Raw genomic sequence first — 11,853 nt, forward strand, 5'->3', positions numbered from 1 at the left:
TTCTGGGCACTTGGATCACGAGAACAAGCTTTTCTCTTCCTTTTAATCCTCCGTTTGACATGAATTATATCTCTCGTGATCCAAGGGTTATTTCTTTACACTTTTTAAAACTCTTAGGGATAAACCGCCTAATGCATTCCATTGTTATATTATGAAAATATTCCCACAAGGAGTCAGAGCTACCATTTGATTCATAAATAGCAGTGAAGTTACCAAACGACCTTTCAAGAAAATCCAAAACACTAACATCATCGGCAGCTTCAAAGTTCAGATAAGTGATGCCCGATTTCTGCTGTGAGGTGCGCGACGACATGCTCATGGACAGTATAATCATCTTGTGGTCTGATAACCATCTTCAACAAGGCAATCATTCACATATGAAGTCAAAGCATTGGATAATAAATTAAATCAAGTACAGAGGACCGTGTTGCACATACTCTAGTGAACTCATTTACAACCTGATGTAAATTGAAAGAGAATATTAAGTCGAGAAATAAGTCACAAGAAGCATCATGTGAGTCGACGGCCACATGCGAATGCCAATCAATAGCCGGAAGATTGAAATCACCTAGTAAGATGATATTGTCTTTTTCTCTAAAGTGGCTGTCCATGAATCTTCTTAGTTGCAAAATGTACTCAACAGGGGAGTTTGGAGGTCTGTAGACCCCGCCTATAAACACTGTGCGATTATTTAGTTTTGTTTTAATCCATACGGCCTCAATACCATCTGCTGCGTCGAGGAACTATAAATAATGCCTTTCTTGACTAAGAGAGCAACTCCACCCCCTCTTCCATCACGATCCCTCCGAACCATTGAGTAACCGGGTGGAGCGATTCAGTATCAGGTATAACTTCGTGCAACCATGTTTCCGTAATTAAAATAATATCAGGTTCGTGATCGATAACCAAGGCTTCAAGCATATGTGATTTATTTTGATACACTTCGGGCATTTAAGTGATTATTTTAAAATTATCTTCTGACCCTGTGCCTGTCACTTATCACGTGTTGCATCATCATTTCCAAGCTTGCATCTTTCGGCACGCGCTTCATTCCAGCAGTAAAGAGTATTGTTTACCCTCAGCTTATCAAAAACAAGTTTTACCTTCTTTCCTGCCTTTCTTTCTTCGATTGCAGAGTCCCAAAGTTTTTTTCTTATTCCCTGTACTCTTTCGAGAAGTCCTCGCTGATACTGTAATCCGTATCCGTCAGTCTTGAGCACCTCTGCAAGACTTTCATTTTATCCCTATAGGTCTGCCAGCCTAAGGATGACGGGGCGAGTTTTGCCAGAATTTTTTTTCCTATCCTATGAATTCTCTCAATAGACGTTATGTTTACCTTTAGGGTAGAGCTAAAGATTTCATCGTTTACTTTTTTTAGTAAGTTTCTTCTTTTCATTCTCATCTTCTGCTACTCCCCTTATGATAAGGTTGTTTCTTCTCGAACGATTTTCCAAATCGTCCACCTGATCAAGCAGACTAGATGATTTGTCACGACATTCAGCCACAATTGTTTCAAGAGTTGCGAGCCTGTTGCGAGTCTCATCCTAAGCTTTGCACCTTAGTCTCAATAACAAGAAGCCGATTTTGCATGTCTAGGATTTTAGTTTTCAAACGAATTTTGCTTTTCTTGAACCGCTGTTAGTTTAGACAAGATTTCTTTTTGGTTCTGGAGCATTTCTTTGCATACTGCGTCCGTTATAGGCCCCGGATTCAGCTCGACATCGCCAGAAGAGACTCAACAACAGACCCACAATAGAAAAACAGTCACATACACAGTCAGCCAAAACTTGTGGACACGGCAGCACTATAAGAGCTATGAAATCGCTACGGAAGCTATCCTTCCGGTCACCAACCTGCATGAACAGCGGTACTTCAGGCGACATTGTCACGGCGATGCCCCGTGTCCACTGAAGCAGGTAGGCGATGGTCCCAGATTTAAAGCATACAGGCGGACCCTTGTGGGCATTGCGTGTTGACGTCATCGTGCTCCCAGGTGGCTGTCCGAAATGATCGTCGATGTGACGAAGCTGCTGATTGCAGACGCCCTCATGAAGCCGGAAGGGATCACCGCCCACACGGAAGGATGGCGGCAGGCCGCATCGTAGCGAAGCTCGTCGCATCCAGTTTGAAAAGATTCCGCGGCGCCTCCGTTATGAAGCGTAGGCACGCGCAAAGGACCTGCATGAACAGCGGTACGTCAGGCGACATTGTCACGGCGATGCCACCGTGTCCACTGAAGCGGTAGGCGATGGTCCCAGATTTAAAGCACAGGCGGACCCTGTGGGCATGCGTGTTGACGTCATCGTGCTCCAGGTGGCTGTCCGAAATGATCGTCGATGTGACGAAGCTGCTGATTGCAGACGCCCTCATGAAGCCGGAAGGGATCACCGCCCACACGGAAGGATGGCGGCAGGCCGGCATCGTAGCGAAGCTCGTCGCATCCAGTTTGAAAAGATTCCGCGGCGCCTCCGGTTATGAAGCGTAGGCACGCGCAAGGACCTGCATGAACAGCGGTACGTCAGGCGACATTGTCACGGCGATGCCACCGTGTACAATTGCAGATGGTTGTATTTTTGATTAAACGTATAAGCTTCTAGCCATCAGAAACGACCTATTTTGCGATTTTACGTCGTTTTGTAGTGTTTGGAGACGATTGGAGGTGGTGGAAATTCTCATCAAAGATATGAGCTTCTACCTTTCAAAAACGTTTTATTTTGCGATTTCACGCCGTTTCGTCGCGTTTGGAGGCGATTGGAGATGGTTGTATTTTTGATTAAAGGTATAAGCTTCTGCCATAAGAAACGACCTATTCTGCGATTAGACGACGTTTCATATTGTTTGGAGACGATTGGAGGTGGTGGAAATTTCATCAAAGATATGAGCATCTACCGTTCCGAAACGCTGTATTTTGCGATTTCAAGACGTTTCGTCGTGTTTGGAGACGATTGGAGATGGTTGTAATTTTGATTAAACGTATAAGCTTCTAACCTTCGGAAACGATCTATTCTGCGATTTGACGAAGTTTCGTAGCGTTTGGAGACGATTGGACAATGTTGCATTTTACGTAAACATATAAGCTTCTATCCTTCAGGAACGACCTATTCTGCGATTTTACGTCGTTTTATAGTGTTTGAAGACGATTGGAGGTGGTGGAAATTCTCATGAAAGATATGAGCTTCTACCTTTCAAAAACGCTTTATTTTGCGATTTCACGCCGTTTCGTCGCGTTTGGAGGCGATTGCAGATGGTTGTATTTTTGATTAAACGTATAAGCTTCTAGCCATCAGAAACGACCTATTCTGCGATTAGACGACGTTTCATAGTGTTTGGAGACGACTGGAGGTGGTGGAAATTCTCATCAAAGATATGAGCATCTACCGTTCAGAAACGCCGTATTTTGCGATTTCACGACCTTTCGTCGCGTTTGGAGACGATTGGACATGGTTGTATTTTGGATTAAACGTATAAGCTTCTAGCCATAAGAAACGACCTATTCTGCGATTAGACGACGTTTCATATTGTTTGGAGACGATTGGAGCTGGTGGAAATTCTCATCAAAGATGTGAGCATCTACCGTTCCGAAACGCTGTATTTTGCGATTTCACGACGTTTCGTCGCGTTTGGAGGCGATTGGAGATGGTTGTAATTTTGATTAAACGTATAAGCTTCTAGCCATAAGAAACGATCTATTCTGCGATTAGACGACGTTTCATAGTGTTTGGAGGCGATTGGAGAATGTTGCATTTTTGATTAATCATATAAGCTTCTACCCGTCAGGAACGACCTATTCTGCGGAGACGATTGGAGGTGGTGGAAATTCTCATCAAAGATATGAGCTTCTACCTTTCAAAAACGCTTTATTTTGCGATTTCACGCTGTTTCGTCGCGTTTGGACACGATTGGAGATGGTTGTAATTTTGATTAAACATACAAGCTTCTAGCCTTCAGTAACGACCTATTCTGCGATTTGACGACGTTTGGTCCGCGTTTGGAGCCGATTGCAGATGGTTGTATTTTGATTAAACGTATAAGCTTCTAGCCATAAGAAACGACCTATTCTGCGATTAGACGACGTTTCATAGTGTTTGGAGACGATTGGAGGTGGTGGAAATTCTCATCAAAGATGTGAGCATCTACCGTTCAGAAACGCTGTATTTTGCGATTTCACGACGTTTCGTCGCGTTTGGAGACGATTGGACAAGGTTGTATTTTTGATTAAACGTATAAGCTTCTAGCCTTTAGAAACGATCTATTCTGCGATTTGACGACGTTTCGTCGCGTTTGGAGACGATTGGACATGGTTGTATTTTTGATTAAACGTATAAGCTTCTAGCCTTTAGAAACGATCTATTCTGCGATTTGACGACGTTTCGTCGCGTTTGGAGACGATTGGAGAATGTTGCATTTTTAAAGATATAAGCTTCTATCCTTCAGGAACGACATATTCTGCGATTTTACGTCGTTTTATAGTGTTTGGAGACGATTGGAGGTGGTGGAAATCTACCTTTCAAAAACGCTTTATTTTGCGATTTCACGCCGTTTCGTCGCGTTTGGAGACGATTGGAGATGGTTGTAATTTTGATTAAACATATAAGCTTCTAGCCTTCAGTAACGACCTATTCTGCGATTTGACGACGTTTGGTCGCGTTTGGAGCCGATTGCAGATGGTTGTATTTTTGATTAAACGTATAAGCTTCTAGCCATAAGAAACGACCTATTCGGCGATTAGACGACGTTTCATAGTGTTTGGAGACGATTGGAGGTGGTGGAAATTCTCATCAAAGATATGAGCTTCTACCTTTCAAAAACGCTTTATTTTGCGATTTCACGCCGTTTCGTCGCGTTTGGAGACGATTGGAGATGGTTGTAATTTTGATTATACATATAAGCTTCTAGCCTTCGGAAACGATCTATTCTGCGATTTGAGGACGTTTCGTAGCGTTTGGAGACGATTGGAGAATGTTCCATTTTTAATTAAAGATATAAGCTTCTATCCTTCAGGAACGACCTATTCTGCGATTTTACGTCGTTTTATAGTGTTTGGAGACGATTGGAGGTGGTGGAAATTCTCATCAAAGATATGAGCTTCTACCGTTCAGAAACGCTGTATTTTGCGATTTCACGACGTTTCGTTGCGTTTGGAGACGATTGGACATGGTTGTATTTTTGATTAAACGTATGAGCTTCTAGCCTTTAGAAACTATCTATTTTGCGATTTGACGACGTTTGGTCGCGTTTGGAGCCGATTGCAGATGGTTGTATTTTTGATTAAATGTATAAGCTTCTAGCCATCAGAAACGACCTATTTTGCATAGTGCAATAGCGCAAAAAACACAGGGACACAGGCAATTCGTACCAACTAGCTCGGCTTTCCGTACTACGACCTATTTTGCGATTAGATGTTTCATAGTGTTTGGAGACGATTGGAGGTGGTGCAAATTCTCATCAAAGATATGAGCTTCTACCTTTCAAAAACGCTTTATTTTGCGATTTCACGCCGTTCGTCGCGTTTGGAGACGATTGGAGATGGTTGTAATTTTGATTATACATATAAGCTTCTAGCCTTCGGAAACGATCTATTCTGCGATTTGAGGACGTTTCGTAGCGTTTGGAGACGATGGAGAATGTTCCATTTTTAATTGAAGATATAAGCTTCTATCCTTCAGGAACGACCTATTCTGCGATTTTACGACGTTTTATAGTGTTTGGAGACGATTGGAGATGGTGGAACTTCTCATCAAAGATATGAGCTTCTACCGTTCAGAAACGCTGTATTTTGCGATTTCACGACCTTTCGTCGCGTTTGGAGACGATTGGACATGGTTGTATTTTGGATTAAACGTATAAGCTTCTAGCCTTCAGTAACGACCTATTCTGCGATTTCACGACGTTTGGTCGCGTTTGGAGCCGATTGCAGATGGTTGTATTTTTGATTAAACGTATAATCTTCTAGCCACCAGAAACGACCCATTCTGCGATTAGACGACGTTTCATAGTGTTTGGAGACGATTGGAGGTGGTGGAAATTCTCATCAAAGATATGAGCTTCTACCTTTCAAAAACGCTTTATTTTGCGATTTCACGCTGTTTCGTCGCGTTTGGACACGATTGGAGATGGTTGTAATTTTGATTAAACATACAAGCTTCTAGCCTTCAGTAACGACCTATTCTGCGATTTGACGACGTTTGGTCGCGTTTGGAGCCGATTGCAGATGGTTGTATTTTTGATTAAACGTATAAGCTTCTAGCCTATTAAACATACAAGCTTCTAGCCTTCAGTAACGACCTATTCTGCGATTTGACGACGTTTGGTCGCGTTTGGAGCCGATTGCAGATGGTTGTATTTTTGATTAAACGTTAAGAAACGACCTATTCTGCGATTAGACGACGTTTCATAGTGTTTGGAGACGATTGGAGGTGGTGGAAATTCTCATCAAAGACGTGAGCATCTACCGTTCAGAAACGCTGTATTTTGCGATTTCACGACGTTTCGCCGCGTTTGGAGACGATTGGACAAGGTTGTATTTTTGATTAAACGTATGAGCTTCTAGCCTTTAGAAACTATCTATTTTGCGATTTGACGACGTTTGGTCGGGTTTGGAGCCGATTGCAGATGGTTGTATTTTTGATTAAATGTATAAGCTTCTAGCCATCAGAAACGACCTATTTTGCATAGTGCAATAGCGCAAAAAACACAGGGACACAGGCAATTCGTACCAACTAGCTCGGCTTTCCGTACTACGACCTATTTTGCGATTAGATGTTTCATAGTGTTTGGAGACGATTGGAGGTGGTGCAAATTCTCATCAAAGATATGAGCTTCTACCTTTCAAAAACGCTTTATTTTGCGATTTCACGCCGTTCGTCGCGTTTGGAGACGATTGGAGATGGTTGTAATTTTGATTATACATATAAGCTTCTAGCCTTCGGAAACGATCTATTCTGCGATTTGAGGACGTTTCGTAGCGTTTGGAGACGATTGGAGAATGTTCCATTTTTAATTGAAGATATAAGCTTCTATCCTTCAGGAACGACCTATTCTGCGATTTTACGTCGTTTTATAGTGTTTGGAGACGATTGGAGGTGGTGGAAATTCTCATCAAAGATATGAGCTTCTACCGTTCAGAAACGCTGTATTTTGCGATTTCACGACCTTTCGTCGCGTTTGGAGACGATTGGACATGGTTGTATTTTGGATTAAACGTATAAGCTTCTAGCCTTCAGTAACGACCTATTCTGCGATTTCACGACGTTTGGTCGCGTTTGGAGCCGATTGCAGATGGTTGTATTTTTGATTAAACGTATAAGCTTCTAGCCACCAGAAACGACCCATTCTGCGATTAGACGACGTTTCATAGTGTTTGGAGACGATTGGAGGTGGTGGAAATTCTCATCAAAGATATGAGCATCTACCGTTCCGAAACGCTGTATTTTGCGATTTCACGACGTTTCGTCGCGTTTGGAGACGATTGGAGATGGTTGTAATTTTGATTAAACATATAAGCTTCTAGCCTTCAGAAACGATCTATTCTGCGATTTGAGGACGTTTCGTAGCGTTTGGAGACGATTGGAGAATGTTCCATTTTTAAATAAAGGTATAAGCTTCTATCCTTCAGGAACGACCTATTCTGCGATTTTACGTCGTTTTATAGTGTTTGGAGACGATTGGAGGTGGTGGAAATTCTCATCAAAGATATGAGCTTCTACCTTTCAAAAACGCTTTATTTTGCGATTTCACGACGTTTCGTCGCGTTTGGAGGCGATTGGAGATGGTTCTAATTTTGATTAAACGTATAAGCTTCTAGCCTTCGGAAACGATCTATTCTGCGATTTGACGACGTCTCTTAGCGTTTGGAGACGATTGGACAATGTTGCATTTTTAATTAAACATATAAGCTTCTATCCATTGAGGAACGACCTATTCTGCGATTTTACGTCGTTTTATGGTGTTTGGAGACGATTGGAGGTGGTGGAAATTCTCATCAAAGATATGAGCTTCTACCGTTCAGAAACGCTGTATTTTGCGATTTCACGACCTTTCGTCGCGTTTGGAGACGATTGGACATGGTTGTATTTTGGATTAAACGTATAAGCTTCTAGCCTTCAGTAACGACCTATTCTGCGATTTCACGACGTTTGGTCGCGTTTGGAGCCGATTGCAGATGGTTGTATTTTTGATTAAACGAATAAGCTTCTAGCCACCAGAAACGACCCATTCTGCGATTAGACGACGTTTCATAGTGTTTGGAGACGATTGGAGGTGGTGGAAATTCTCATGAAAGATATGAGCTTCTACCTTTCAAAAACGCTTTATTTTGCGATTTCACGCCGTTTCGTCGCGTTTGGAGGCGATTGGAGATGGTTGTAATTTTGATTAAACGTATAAGCTTCTAGCCTTCGGAAACGATCTATTCTGCGATTGACGACGTTTTGTCGCGTTTGGAGACGATTGGACATGGTTGTATTTTTGATTAAACTATAAGCTTCTAGCCTTTAGAAACGATCTATTCTGCGATTTGACGACGTTTCGTCGCGTTTGGAGACGATTGGAGAATGTTGCATTTTTGATTAATCATATAAGCTTCTACCCTTCAGGAACGACCTATTGTGCAATTTTACGTCGTTTTATAGTGTTTGGAGACGATTGGAGGTGGTGGGAATTCTCATCAAAGATATGAGCTTCTACCTTTCAAAAACGCTTTATTTTGCGATTTCACGACGTTTCGTCGCGTTTGGAGGCGATTGGAGATGGTTGTAATTTTGATTAAACGTATAAGCTTCTAGCCTTCAGTAACGACCTATTCTGCGATTTGACGACGTTTGGTCGCGTTTGGAGCCGATTGCAGATGGTTGTATTTTTGATTAAACGTATAAGCTTCTAGCCACCAGAAAAGACCCATTCTGCGATTAGGCGACGTTTCATAGTGTTTGGAGACGATTGGAGGTGGTGGAAATTCTCATCAAAGATATGAGCATCTACCGTTCAGAAACGCTGTATTTTGCGATTTCACGACGTTTCGTCGCGTTTGGAGACGATTGGACATGGTTGTAATTTTGATTAAACATATAAGCTTCTAGCCTTCAGTAACGACCTATTCTGCGATTTGACGACGTTTGTTCGCGTTTGGAGCCGATTGCAGATGGTTGTATTTTTGATTAAACGTATAAGCTTCTAGTCATCAGAAACGACCTATTCTGCGGTTAGACGACGTTTCATAGTGTTTGGAGACGATTGGAGGTGGTGGAAATTCTCATCAAAGATATGAGCATCTACCGTTCCAAAACGCTGTATTTTGCGATTTCACGACGTTTCGTCGCGTTTGGAGACGATTGGGCATGGTTGTATTTTGGATTAAACGTATAAGCTTCTAGCCTTTAGAAACGATCTATTTTGCGATTTGACGACGTTTCGTCGCGTTTGGAGACGATTGGAGAATGTTGCATTTGTGATTAATCATATAAGCTTCTACCCTTCAGGAACGACCTATTGTGCGATTTTACGTCGTTTTATAGTGTTTGGAGACGATTGGAGGTGGTGGAAATTATCATCAAAGATATGAGCTTCTACCTTTCAAAAACGCTTTATTTTGCGATTTCACGACGTTTCGTCGCGCTTGGAGGCGATTGGAGATGGTTGTAATTTTGATTAAACGTATAAGCTTCTAGCCTTTAGAAACGATCTATTCTGCGATTTGACGACGTTTCGTCGCGTTTGGAGACGATTGGAGAATGTTGCATTTTTGATTAATCATATAAGCTTCTATCCTTCAGGAACGACCTATTCTGCGATTTTACGTCGTTTTATAGTGTTTGGAGACGATTGGAGGTGGTGGACATTCTCATCAAAGATATTAGCTTCTACCGTTCAGAAACGCTGTATTTTGCGATTTCACGACCTTTCGTCGCGTTTGGAGACGATTGGACATGGTTGTATTTTGGATTAAACGTATAAGCTTCTGGCCTTCACTAACGACCTATTCTGCGATTTCACGACGTTTGGTCGCGTTTGGAGCCGATTGCAGATGGTTGTATTTTTGATTAAACGTATAAGCTTCTAGCCACCAGAAACGACCCATTCTGCGATTAGACGACGTTTCATAGTGTTTGGAGACGATTGGAGGTGGTGGAAATTCTCATGAAAGATATGAGCTTCTACCTTTCAAAAACGCTTTATTTTGCGATTTCACGCCGTTTCGTCGCGTTTGGAGGCGATTGGAGATGGTTGTAATTTTGATTAAACGTATAAGCTTCTAGCCTTCGGAAACGATCTATTCTGCGATTTGACGACGTTTTGTCGCGTTTGGAGACGATTGGACATGGTTGTATTTTTGATTAAACGTATAAGCTTCTAGCCTTTAGAAACGATCTATTCTGCGATTTGACGACGTTTCGTCGCGTTTGGAGACGATTGGAGAATGTTGCATTTTTGATTAATCATATAAGCTTCTACCCTTCAGGAACGACCTATTGTGCAATTTTACGTCGTTTTATAGTGTTTGGAGACGATTGGAGGTGGTGGGAATTCTCATCAAAGATATGAGCTTCTACCTTTCAAAAACGCTTTATTTTGCGATTTCACGACGTTTCGTCGCGTTTGGAGGCGATTGGAGATGGTTGTAATTTTGATTAAACGTATAAGCTTCTAGCCTTCAGTAACGACCTATTCTGCGATTTCACGACGTTTGGTCGCGTTTGGAGCCGATTGCAGATGGTTGTATTTTTGATTAAACGTATAAGCTTCTAGCCACCAGAAACGACCCATTCTGCGATTAGACGACGTTTCATAGTGTTTGGAGACGATTGGAGGTGGTGGAAATTCTCATCAAAGATATGAGCATCTACCGTTCAGAAACGCTGTATTTTGCGATTTCACGACGTTTCGTCGCGTTTGGAGACGATTTGACATGGTTGTAATTTTGATTAAACATATAAGCTTCTAGCCTTTAGAAACGATCTATTTTGCGATTTGACGACGTTTCGTCCCGTTTGGAGACGATTGGAGAATGTTGCATTTTTGATTAATCATATAAGCTTCTACCCTTCAGGAACGACCTATTCTGCGATTTTACATCGTTTTATAGTGTTTGGAGACGATTGGAGGTGGTGGAAATCTACCTTTCAAAAACGCTTTATTTTGCGATTTCACGCCGTTTCGTCGCGTTTGGAGACGATTGGAGATGGTTGTAATTTTGATTAAACGTATAAGCTTCTAGCCATCAGAAACGACCTATTCTCCGATTAGACGACGTTTCATAGTGTTTGGAGACGATTGGAGGTGGTGGAAATTCTCATCAAAGATATGAGCATCTACCGTTCCGAAACGCTGTATTTTGCGATTTCACGACGTTTCGTCGCGTTTGGAGACGATTGGGCATGGTTGTATTTTGGATTAAACGTATAAGCTTCTAGCCTTTAGAAACGATCTATTTTGCGATTTGACGACGTTTCGTCGCGTTTGGAGACAATTGTTGTTTGTTTGTTTGTTTATTAATACTGTCAACCCCAAGCTGGGGTTTTTACAGGAGTGGAAAACACATACAATGAAATAGCATACACATAAATGCTGCAATTCAAGCAAAAAAAAAGAAAGAAGAAATGGTCATGAAATACGTTACAAAATAGAGACATACAGCGAACACAGGCATTTACACTAAAAGACAAAATTAAACACAGGCATGTGCACTTGCATTCTGCGCATTGAAAACAACAATTAACAAAGCGAGAGGCAATATACATTGACATCGTGAATTATAGGAATAAAAAAATAAAAAAATACTATGACGCATCTATTTCGGAGAAAATAAGCGATTCTAAAGCTGCAGAAAACGCTGTGATAGAGGAAGACATCGCGACT

The 11,853-nt window shown here is 41.8% G+C and overlaps 1 long non-coding RNA gene across 1 annotated transcript; it reads left to right on the forward strand.

Moving 5' to 3' along the window:
- Positions 1-3,354: 3,354 nt before the first annotated feature.
- Positions 3,355-4,905, forward strand: LOC125756568 (uncharacterized). The gene is made up of 3 exons (XR_007414602.1): positions 3,355-3,443; positions 4,203-4,489; positions 4,763-4,905. It is a non-coding gene; the product is annotated as an uncharacterized LOC125756568 (long non-coding RNA).
- Positions 4,906-11,853: the final 6,948 nt, after the last annotated feature.

Source organism: Rhipicephalus sanguineus, unplaced genomic scaffold, assembly GCF_013339695.2.
Source record: "Rhipicephalus sanguineus isolate Rsan-2018 unplaced genomic scaffold, BIME_Rsan_1.4 Seq1597, whole genome shotgun sequence".
NCBI classification, from domain to species: Eukaryota; Metazoa; Arthropoda; class Arachnida; order Ixodida; family Ixodidae; genus Rhipicephalus; species Rhipicephalus sanguineus.